Source organism: Tinamus guttatus, unplaced genomic scaffold (genome assembly GCF_059628265.1).
Source record: "Tinamus guttatus ecotype Peru unplaced genomic scaffold, ASM5962826v1 Tinamus_guttatus_pri_ptg000031l, whole genome shotgun sequence".
NCBI classification, from domain to species: Eukaryota; Metazoa; Chordata; class Aves; order Tinamiformes; family Tinamidae; genus Tinamus; species Tinamus guttatus.
In genome coordinates this window covers 1,131,529-1,143,394 of record NW_028288565.1, presented here as the reverse complement: position 1 = coordinate 1,143,394, position 11,866 = coordinate 1,131,529, and the positions used below count along the sequence as shown (strand labels likewise).

General features: G+C 61.3%; 2 pseudogenes; one reads left to right on the top strand and one right to left on the bottom strand.

Annotated features, from left to right (window-relative positions):
- On the top strand, positions 1 to 1,004 carry LOC148596115 (uncharacterized; annotated as a pseudogene).
- A 370-nt stretch (positions 1,005 to 1,374) lies between these two features.
- On the bottom strand, positions 1,375 to 4,942 carry LOC148596114 (maestro heat-like repeat family member 5; annotated as a pseudogene).
- Between the last annotated feature and the right edge of the window lie 6,924 nt (positions 4,943 to 11,866).

Below are 11,866 nucleotides of genomic sequence, written 5' to 3'. Positions count from 1 at the left end.
ATGTTTCTATATACTTTGATCTTCACCTATATTCTCTCTATATATAACCTATATATATTCAATTTATTCCTCAATGACCTGGATGAAGGCACAGAGTGCTCCCTCAGGAAGTTTGCTGATGATACCAAACTGGGAAGAGTAGCTGATACCCCCAAGGGCTGCACTGCCATCCAGAAGGACCGGAACAGACTGGACAACTGGGCGGTGAAAAACCTCATGCAATTCAACAAGGCCAAGTGCAAGGTCCTGCACCTGGAGAGGAATAAGCCCATGCACCAGGACAGACTGGGGACTGACCTTCTGGAGAACAGCCCTGCCAAGAGGAACCTGGGTGTCGTGGTAGACGAAAAGTTGACCACAAAGCAGCAGTGTGCCCTTGTGGCCAAGAAGGCCAATGGGATCCTGGGGTGCATTAAGAAGAGCGTCTCCAGCAGGTTGAGGGAGGTGATCCTGCCCCTCTACTCTGCCCTGGTGAGGCAGCATCTAGAGTATTGTGTCCTGTTCTGAGCCTCACAGTACAAGAGGGATGTGGAGCTGCTGGAGAGAGTCCAGTGCAGGGCTAGAAGGATGATCAGGGGCCTGGAACATCTTCCCTATGAAGAGAGTCTGAGGGAGCTGAGACTGTTTAGCCTGGAGAGGAGAAGGCTGAGAGGGGATCTAACCAGTGTCTATAAGTACCTCAAGGGAGGCAGTGAGGAGGATGGTGCTGGCCTCTTTTCACTGGTGGCCACTCACAGAACTAGAGGGAATGGCCACAAACTGAAACACCAAAAGTTCCACAGGAACTTAAGGAAAAAATTCTTGACAGTGAGGATGACAGAGCACTGGAACAGGCTGCCCAGAGAGGTTGTGGAGTCTCCTTCTCTGGAGATCTTCAAAACCTGTGTGGACGCGGTCCTGTGCCACGTGCTCTAGATGGCCCTGCGTGTGCAGGGGGTTTGGACTAGATGACCTCTAGAGGTCCCTTCCAACCTTAAGCATTCTATGATTCTATGTAAGGGTAAAGCTGGGGGGTGGGAGAGGCTTTGCTGACTGCTGTGAGGGGTAGCAAGGGGCCAGGTTATTGGCTGCAGCCTGCTGCAGGGAGCGCGTACCCAACTCCTCTAAGAGGGGGACCCCAATCCCTTCACAACCTGCATTTTCTACTCCTTGGTTTGCCAAAGAAAAGACACGACACACGGTAAAGAGACAGGATTGTTTGTATAATGAGGCCTGTGCACAGAGCAGCCTGGCATCAGGATGTGGCCGAGCACCAGCAGCAAAGACTGACACCTTGCAGAGGGCAGTGCCGCCTCTCCCACGCTCTCCTCAGGCGGTTGCACAGGCCTTCCTGGGTGCCCGTGGATGCAGCCCCCTTCCCTGCAGCTCTCAGGATCAGCATGGTTTGGGTGGCCAGGGAAGAGATGGATGGGCTGCTGTCCTCCTGCAGGCCTTTCAGGGCTGAGGAGGGAAGCACGAGCTCACATGAAGCCCCCATATCCCCGCAGGCCCCAGGCCTCTCCTCTTAACACCACCAGTCCCACCCAGCTCTTGCCACAGCCAGGATGGACCCAGGGGCTCTAATGGATCAGCTGGCAGCTGCTGCCCAGGAATGTGCTCAAGTGCATGAAATCTCTCTCTACTCTCCCCACACCACTCCTGCTCCGCTCCTCTCGGGCAGCAGAGCCCTCCTCACCTACGCAGGGATGGGAGCTCCTTGGACAGGGTCTCTCTTCGTCCCCCCAGCCCCGTGTGACACCCCGCTTGCCCTCACTCACTCTCACAGATGACCTCCACCGTCTCCTTGCTCTGCTCCAGGGTGTGCTGCCCAGCATGCCCTAGGCACACACAGCGCCCCATAAATCCTGCTCCTCAAAGCTGTTCCCCCCAGTCCTGACCACCTGGCCAGGCACCCACCTCCCCTCGGGCAGGGCTCACCCCAGTCCCCTTTCCCCAGTGTAACCCGCAGGGCTCCTGCTGCGAGGGACTCCCACCGGCCCCACCACTGTGGGCAGAGATGGCTGAGGGTGGCACGGAGCCTCCAGGCGCCCACGGGCTGCCTCAGGCACACGGGGCTGCAGCAGTCACAGGGCTGCTTTTGCTGCCAGCGCAGCAGCCGGGGCTGAGGCCGAGCTGTCCCAGAACAGAGATGGAGCCCAGGGCTCGGGGCTCACCCAGAAACCTCACGGCCGCCTCACGCAGGGACTCCTGGCTGCTCTCCAGGTAGGACAGGCTCTGGCGCAGGTATTCGTCCGCCCTCCTCCTGCCCCTGCTCCCGGCCAGCTGGGGAGAGCACAAGGCTCAGCACACAACATCCTCTCGCCGTCCTTCCCCAGGAGCAGCCGGCCTCCCCCTGCCACCACACTCAGGACCCCCTGCAGAGGCTGGGCAGTGCCGAGCCAGCATTGGAGGCAGCAGAGGGACGGCTGCTGCCCAGGCGCGCTGAGGGGCCCTCCTGCTGCAAGGCCCAGCTGGGCCAGGGGCAGCTTCAGCATCCCAGGGCTCAGCAAAGGCAGAGGAGCCTGCAGAAGAGCCCGCGAGTGCTGCTCCTGCACCCGGAGCCGCCAGCCACACACACTGGGCACGGAGGAGGAAAGAGCTGCTCCAGGCTGGGCTGCAGCCTGGGGACTGTCCTTACCAGGCACTTGCTGATCAGCCAAGTCTGCTGGCTCTGAGCCAAGCGCCTCAGCTCCTTCCACTTGAGGAGCTTGGCGGCACCAAGGAGGGCTTCCTGAGCAGCCTGCACATGGAAGAAACGGGGAGATGCCACCGCAGCCCATGGGACAAGAGCCTGTGCCCTCCCACCCTCCTCCTTTTGACAAGACTCAGGGCATTTGCTGGCTCTTCATGGCAAGGGGCAGCAGCAGGGCACTGAATCTGCTTTGGGGTCCTTGGCCCCCCTCGCTGAGCAGAAACATGGAGCAAGCACCACCTGAGCCACTCTGTCCTGAACAGGCAGCACAGCAGAGGCTCCCCAGAGCTGCTGAGCTGCAGCCAAGGCCAGCAGGAGGCTGAAGGGCTGCAGCCCCAGAGACATCCAGGCAAGACTCAGCCAGGACTACCTCCCACGGCTATTCCCAACGTGGCTACTCGGCTCCCCAGTGTGCCCCATTGCTCAGCCGTACCTCGACCACACTGGGGCTCTCATCCTGCAGGTGGAAGAGCAGTGGCAGCGTGCTCGTGTGCACATGCTGCTTCACCTGCTCCTTTGCAGTGCCCGCTGCTGTCTCCATGAGCTTGCTGAAGAGCTGCATGGAGAGCTTTCGTGTGTGCTCGCACTCCTGGTGGCAAAGAAGAGAGAACTGCTCAGCCCTGGCACCGTACGTGGCAGCTTCCTTCACAGGCTGCATTGGTGCAATGCAGCCCTGCAGCCCAGGACAGCACGGGCAGCACAGGGCAGTATCCCAAGGGCCCTGGGCAGAAAGGGTCCTGGCAGCCTCCCACACAGCAGCCAGCCCCACGGCTCTGCCCCCCGCCTTACATCCTCAAAGAGTGGCAGGAGTTTCTCAGCCAGCTCTGGAGCCATGTCCGTGAGTGCTGGTCTCTCCAGGACATGGACCACATGGCTGAGCACGAGAAGGGCCTGGCTGCTCATGTTCCTGTCCTCGTCCTGCAAGTGTCTCATGAGCAGAGGCATCAGGACATGCATTTTTCTGACCTGTAAGTGGGAAGTACAAGCTCAGTTTAAAAAAAAAAAGAAAGAAAGAAAAAAAAACAGAAAAAAAAGACTACCCTGGCACCTTATTAGACAGCAGCTTCCCTCAGTCTCACACCCTATCAAACACAGCTTGCTAGGTGCTGGGCTGAGATCTGCAGCCCCCTCAGCTCCCGAGGCCCAGCAAAGTCCAAGCTAGTCTGTTCCCTAGCACCCAGTGCCCAGCTCACACAGCTTCCCCCCAGTGATGCCCTGCTCACCATCTCCTGTCTGCTGCACAGCACGAGGAGGCTTCTGAGTCCCAGCTTATGCATTACCCTGCTGTGACTCTTCAGGGACACCACAGAGATTCCCAGCAAGACATCTTCATCCGCCTGAAGGTCACTGCAGGCCAGCAGCTGCAATGCACAGCACAAAGAAGGTGGCAATGGCCGCAGCACTGCCTGTGTCGGACACCACTGGATCCCAGCAGTAGGTCAGGGCAAGGGCAGCGGGCTCAGAGGAAGGCTGGCCCAAAGGCAGCAGTGACTGCAGGGAGCCCCTGGGACCTCCCTCCCTGCCTGGGGCCTCAGGGCACAGCGCAGGGCACAGCTTTGGCCTGCTCCTCCCCTCCCTGCACCAGCCTCCTGTCCTCATGCTTTGGAGGAACCCTTCGACAGAGACGCGACACAAAGAGACATCAAATACACGTGGGGACAAGAAGGAGCCCGCTGCAGAGGGGTGAAGGCTGAGGGGACTCATGGCAGAACACCCACTGCTCCACTTGTGCTCGTTGCCCTCCATCCCACAGCTGGGGCTAGCAGACAGCACTGGAGCTAGAAGCACCCCAGAAGGGCAGTGCCCACATGAGGCTCACCTCCACCAGGAAAGCCATGGCAGGGATCTCCGTGCAGGGCTCCTCGCCCAAGAGCAGCACTGCCAGCTGTTGGAACAGCAGAAGGCGCAGCGCTCTTGGGCTCTTCCTCATCTCTCTGGCGGAGGGAAGAAGGCACTGTGAGGCCTGAGCAACCCAGGCAAAGCTCTCCTGAGACTGCACCCTCACTTCCTCCCATCACATCCCTTGGGCCACCATGCACAGAACAAAGCCACCTTTGCGTGGAGAACTGGGCACCCCTGTGGGTTCTGAGAGTCACCCTGTGCGCAGGGGTGAAATGCTGCAGCAGAGCGGGGAGACAGGGGCTCTCACCTGGCCAGCAGACCCACTCCCTGGTGATGGGTCTCAGCGTGCAGGACCATGTCCCAGCTGCCCTTCCTTGCCATGGCCAGCACCACGTTCTCGTAGCCGGCACGGCACAGCAGTGCTTTCATGGTCTGCACTGCAAGCCTGTGTGCAGAGAAAACACCCGCTCACACTCGCACCCCTGGCCCTGCCTGCAGCCCTGCCTGCAAGGGACGGCCGGGATGTGATGGAGCACCTCACGGGACTGCTGCACGTGGACTCCTCCCTTCTGCATCTCCCCCACAGCGCGTCCGACTGCTCCTGCTCCAGCGCTGCCAGGAAAGAGCTCTGGAAGAGCAGCGCTAGCAGCAGCTGGGGGAAGAACGCCCCTAGCACGTGCAGGCAGTGGGGCTGGTGGAGGATCTCCTGGAGCACACGCGTTGCCTGCAGAAAAAGCCCAGAGACAGCCCTTGCTGCTGACATGTCCCTCCTGTGCTGCTGGAGCTCGGTGGTGAGGCCCCTAGCAGTGCCCTGCACCTTGGCAGAAGCAGGAGGGGCTGCCTGGCCTGCCTGGCCAGAGCAGAGCCATGGCAGCTCCTGGGGCTCGGCGCCTGGGTGCCACAAAGCCACCACAAGCCTTCCTGGGCAGTGAGGACATCCCCCTGGAGGGCCACAGGTAGCCTGGAAGCTACCCTGGTTCCCCTGACTTGGCCCTGATGATGTTTCTGCTGCCTGGAACCCTAACGTGGCCCTGGCCCCTAGTCCTGTCCCCAGAGCAGGTTGAGCACGTGCTGCACGAGGCAGGGCCATGCAGAGGCAGAGGGAGACAGCCAGCTGCTCAGGCCAGCTCCGTGTGTCTGGGTGTGCAGAGGGCCCCAAGCAGGCCCAGCAGCCCAGCAAGCTGGCGCTGGCCAGGGCCCTGCCAGCTGTAGCGCCCCCTCCCGTGCTGGGCCTGTGCGTCCCGGGGAGCCCCGGCTTGGGGCTGCATGGAGAAGGGCAGCGGGAGCCCTGCCTCTCGCTCGCAGGGACAAGGGCAGCCCGAGGGGAGAGCGGGGCTTCCTCCACAAACTTACGGCCAGGGAAGAGACAGCCGAGGCCGTTTCCTCGGGCAGCCGCCAGTCCTCCAGCGCAACGAGCAGCTCCGGCAGCACCCGCTCCGCGGCGCCAGGCCTGGACACCAGCACCTTCCACATGGCCCTGGCGGCGCTGCAGGTCCAGAGCGCTTTGTCAGCGGCTGCCGCGGCTGCAGCCCCGTGACCTGCGAGGCCGCAGCCCTGTCCCTGCCCACTGCCCCTGGCCAGCACAGACCTGTCACATGAGGGGGAGCAGCTCAGCAGGCTCGCAACCACCTTGTCTGGGCACATGCTGCTCAGCAGGAGAAGAGCTCTGTCCAGGCTGAGCCGTGCAGATGCATCTCGCACGGCCAGGATGTTTTCCCACATGTTCTTCACGAGCCTTGGTGCCTGCAGACCACATGGCAAAGTGTGAGGGTGCTGCCACACTGCAGCCCTTTGCCCAGCTCCCGCGGAGAAGGTCTGCCCTTGCCACCACTCTGGGCTGGCCACAGAGGCAGTTGGGTGCCTGGTACATGAGCACTCAGGGGAAAAACAAGCCCCCAAAGGGCCTGAACCCCGGCCGTGCCACCCGCAGGCTACTCACATGCTCCAAAAGGCACGCGTCATCCGTGACGAGCTCGTCCAGCATGTGAGCAGCCGCCTGCGTGTCGTAGCTGCTGCAGGCTCTCATGCCCCTGATGGCTACGAGGATGGCCTCTGCCTTCTCATCTGGCTGGAGGTGTTTCCCAAAAATCTAGGGCACAAAAGAAGGCAGCCCTGAGAGAGATGTCACAGCCAGGCTCCCAACTGTGTTGCCTGGCTGAGCAGCGCGTGGCCCTGAAGAGCGACATCGGGCAGCGAGTCCCTCCAAGCCAGGAGCTGGGGCTCTGCTGGCTTGGGTGATGGTGCTGGGATGGGCCTGGGTGCTTGGGGTTAAGGTCCCCACCCACTGCTCCTGCAGGGAAGCAGGGCTTGCAGGATGCAGGAAGGAAGCCCCTGGCTAGTCCTGGCCTAAGGAAAGTGCAGCCCTCTCTTCAGCCCCACCTGGCAGCCACCTCTTTCTGCGTCCACGTTGCAGGCTGACCCCACAGCTGGAAGTCCCAGCCAGGGAGGTGCTCCTTACCCTGCTCATTTCCCTGGTGTCCCTGGACCGGGAAAGCCTCAAGGTGCCTGCAGTTTCCCACTCCTCTCGGAGCTCTTGCTGCCAGGCACTCTCTGTGACGGCTCCCTGCCTGCACAGGAAGGGAAACACAGGGCATTCGGCATGAAGGTTGCACAGCTGGACACGGCCCACGGAAGCATCAGGGACAAATATCCCCTGGCAGGCAAAAAGGCCCTAGAAGGAAAGAGTGCGCAGCAGGACGCCCAGGGAGGCGCTGGACCTATTGCAAGGGGTGGGCAAGGGGAATTGCTTGCAACCACACAGAAATTCTTACTCTCTCCCTGCAGGAGGAACTCATAGAGGTGCCACAGGGCCTCCGCGGCCTCGTCACTGCTCCCCTCATCCTTGCAGGCACCGCACAGGGTGAGATGTCCCACCAGCTGCCCCAGGACTGGCACGCTCTTCTCCAAGAAGCTGCCACAGCTGGCACCGCCTACTTGGAAGCATTCGCGCACCTGGGGGAGGGAGGCAGTGCTGACACGAGGCCGGAGGGGCAGCGCTCAGGATCAAAGCCCTGGGCCCACGCTCCTTGCGGGCTTGGATCCGGCTGAGCCAGAGCCTTGGTGGCTTCCCTTGGAGGCAGCCTGGAGCTACAGGACACGGCTGCATGCTGACAAGGGACAGGCAGTGGCTGCAGCTTGCCTGCACCATAGGCTCCTTACCGACACCAAAGAAGAGCTGGTCAGGAGATCCCCCAGCTTCGCAAGGCGTCCCACAGCCCTCTCGTGCACAGCTGCTTGCCGGCACTCAGCGTAGGGCAGTAGGAGCTGCAAGGAGAAAAGCTGCTGCTCTGTCCTGTGTCCCAGAAAATGCCTGGCAGGTTTGTGCCTTGGAGCACCGGCAGAGCCCGGAGAGGGGATCTTGCATCCAGAGTCCTTTGTGACTGTGGGGCAAATCTCCCAGACGGGCCTGATGTGACAGCAGGAGCCCATGGGGGTTGTAATGAGTGCAGGAGCGGGTTGAGGAGGAGGGGATGTTGGCTGTAGCCAAGGGACACTGGGCTCGCACAGGAGAACTGTGGGGATCCCCATTCCCATGAGGGAGCTTGTCCCTTCTCAGCACTGGGCTCTCTCCAGTGGCTGCTGGACAACTCCCCCCTGTCCCACCACAGGGCCCTGGAGCTGACAACTCTGCTCCTGGCAAATAGCAGACCTGCAGGATGGTCTTCATGTCCATGATGCTGGAGGAAGGGCTGCCAAGCATCAAGGTCTTCAGCATGCTGTCCATGGCATCCAGCAGCTGCAAGGGGGACAGAGGGTTGAGGCACTTCTTCCCTATTGCCCCACAGCTGTCAGAGAGGGCTTTGAATTCCTCCTGTGCCAGGGGCACATGTAGAATAGTGCTGAGGGCAGGAGAGCCCTAAAGCCAGGGGAGCTGCTGCTGCACAGGGCGCAGCCTGGTGACACTGCCCATGGCCCTGTCCAGGGCCAGGGGGAGAGGGCATGGGCGAGGGAGAGGCAAGCTGGGAGCCTGCCCTGAGCCTCACTTAAGCAGCCAGCACCCACCTGGGAGTAGAGAGCAGGATCCAGATGCTCTCTTGGAGGCAGGGAGAAGACGCTGGAGAAGCAGGCTTCCAGCAGGCTCTCCAGCTCGCTCTCCAGAAGCAGCCCAGCTTGGCTGCAAGCACAGAGAGGGGCCTTTCAGTCCCTGGGGCTGAAGCAGCCAGCAACACCCTTCTGTCCTGGGCAGGGGGATGCACCCAGGGCTTGGGAGGCCCATGAGTGATAGCCACGTCAGGTGGGGAGGGAGCCCCATAGAGAGTCACCTCTTCTCACCGGCATGCTGTGCAGGGACAGAGGACACAGCTGGCAGGTGGGGCCCAATGATCTCCCCACCTCCCACCTCACCCCTGGGGAAAGGCCCGCACCCACGGGAGAGCTCCAGGGCCCTCTCTGCTCTCCCGGCTCCAACCCTCTTGGTGTCACCAGATACCAATGGGAGGCTCCCTCAGGACGAGGGAAGGCTCCCTGCCAGGACTGGGGCCCTCTGGGATATCTGCTGGGGAGGCTGTGGCCAAGCCAGGCTCTGGGGCAGCTACCTCATGGCACTGATGCTGAGCATGACTTGCTGCCGCACTGCCGTGCCCAGGTGGTTCCTGGGCTCCTCTTGCAGCAGCACCTGGAGAGCACAAGCGGGAAGGCTCTTACGGAGCTGCCAGGGCCCCACAAGTGGCTGTGCCCACCAGCCAGCACCCCACACCTCCCCGCACTCTTCTGCCTGCAGAACTGGGCCGGTGCCCTCCCGAGCAGGCCTCTGGGAGTCCCATGTGCCCTCACCTCCAGCGCCTCTGCCAGCTGGGATTTGCACTGCCAGAGCTCCTGGCGCAGCAGCAGAGCAGGCAGGCTAGGCGAGCAGGACGCTGTGCAGAGGGTGCAGATGCAGGCCAGAAACTGCAGCTTCTCGGCCTCTTCCTGCTGCCAGGAGCAGAGGGAGAAAGAGAGAGCGTAAGAGGGGCAGGCGCACAGCCAGCAGCACCAGCGCATGGCAGGGGCTGCAGCAACACGTGGGCGCCTGCGAGGGAGCAGCCCCCAGCGCCAGCGGCCACGTGGGGCCATCTGAGCGTGGAGCGCCCCGAGGGAGCCGGCAGGAGACACCGGTGCAGCCCCGAGCGGGATGGCTACACTCACCTTCCCTCCACGCCTGAGAAAGGCGCGCACGTGCTCCAGGGCTTCCTCTGCCTCCTCTCCGGGCAGATCCGCACCGGGAGCTGACGAGGAAAGAGAGCGGGCAGAGCTGCAGGGCTGGCGCGGAGAGGGCAGGAGGCAGCGGAGCGCTCTGCCCCAGCGCACGCTGCTGCCAGCCGCACAGCGAGAGCTCGTGGCCCCCGGCGCGGCCAGCGCTGCCCCCGCACTCACCCGACGGCTCCTCCTCGGGCGCACGGCTCGAGTGGGGCTCCAGGTCGCACATGCTCGCTGCAACCGCCCCATCCTCCTCCTCCTCAGCAGCCACCGAGCGGTGGCTGGGGAGTCGCTCCGCCATCCTGGCCGCGTGGCCAAACTCTGCGGAGCTGCCCGGGGGCAACGGGGAAATTCCTGGGTGCGCTCAGGGGGCTTTTTGGCCAGCACCTTCGCTCCCGTCCTCTCCCGTTGCCGTCGTCCCGAACACTGCGGGCCGAGCCCGCCGGGCCAGGATGTCACAGCAGCGCAGTCACAAAGGGTCCCGCTGTCACCTGAGGCCACCTGTGACCCCGCTGGGGAGGGGCAGCGGGTGTCCCTTCAGGGGCGCACACCTGAGGGGTGGCTACAGCAGGCTGGAGACCTTCTTGCCCGGGCACATGCTGCTCGGCAGCAAAAAGGTCCGTGCCCGGCCACGCAGACGTGTCTGTGGCAGTGCGGACGTTTCTCCACGCGCTGCACCAGCCTTGGCACCTGCAGCCAGGATGGGCTGCTGAGTGTGGGGCTGCCACCAGGCTGCAGCCATTTGCACAGCTCCCACCGCCAACGGCAGCCCTTGCCACCCCTCTGGGCTGGCCTCGGAGGCTGCTGGGGGCCTGATATTCTGGACACCAGCTTGAATGTCAAAGTTTCTGAAGAGACAGGTCAAAAAAAAAAAAAAGAGTAGGGGTGGATTTTCAACCCTGGCAAAATAATCCAAGAAACTGAAGACCCACCAGCTGACTCTTCCATGCATGAGTTGACAATGGTATAGAATCACAGAATCATAGTATGCTTAAGGTTGGAAGAGACCTCTAGAGGTCATCTAGTCCAACCCCCCTGCACACACAGGGTCACCTACAGCACATGGCACAGGGCTGCGTCCATGCAGGTTTTGAAGATCTCCAGAGAAGGAGACTCCACAACCCCTCTGGGCAGCCTGTTCCAGTGCTCTGTCACCCTCTCTGTTAAGAATTTTTTCTTTAAGTTCCTGTGGAACTTTTGGTGTTTCAGTTTCTGGCCATTACCTCTAGTTCTGTGAGTGGCCACCAGGGAAAAGAGGCCAACACCATCCTCCTCACTGTCTCCCTTGAGGTACTTATAGACACTGATTAGATCCCCTCTCAGCCTTCTTCTCTCCAGGCTGAACAGGCCCAGCTCCCTCAGCCTCTCCTTATAGGGCAGATGTTCAAGGCCACTGATCATCCTTGTAGCCCTGCACTGGACTCTGTCCAGCAGCTCCACATCCCTCTTGTACTGTGTGGCCCAGAACTGGACACAATACTCCAGATGTGGCCTCACCAGGGCTGAGTAGAGGGGCAGGATCACCTCCCTCGACCTGCTGGAGATGCTCTTCTTAAGGCACCCCAGGATCCCATTGGCATTCTTGGCCACGAGGGCACACTGCTGCCTCATGGTCAAGTTGTCGTCCACCATGATGCCCAGATCCCTCTCTGCAGAGCTGCTCTCCAGAAGGTCAGTCCCCAGCCTGTACTGGTGTCTGGGGTTATTCCTCCCCAGGTGCAGGACCTTGCACTTGGCCTTGTTGAATTGCATGAGGTTTTTCACTGCCCAGTTGTCCAGTTTGTTCAGGTCCCTCTGGATGGCAGCACAGCCCTCGCGGGTATCACTTACTCCTCCCAGTTTGGTATCATCAGCAAACTTGCTGAGGGAACATTCTGTGCCTTCATCCAGGTCATTGAGGAATAAATTGAACAGGACTGGACCGAGGACTAACCCCTGGGGGACACCGCTAGCTACAGGCCTCCAACTAGACTCTGCACCGCTGATCACCACCCTCTGGGCCCTGCCATCCAGCCAGTTCCTAATCCACCTCACTGTGCACTCATCTATCGCGCACTGTCGGAGCTTGCCCAGGAGGATGTTGTGAGGGACAGTGTTAAAAGCCTTGGTGAACTCGAGATAGACGACATCCACCGCTCTACCCTCATCTATCCAGCCGGTCATTCCACCATAGAAGTC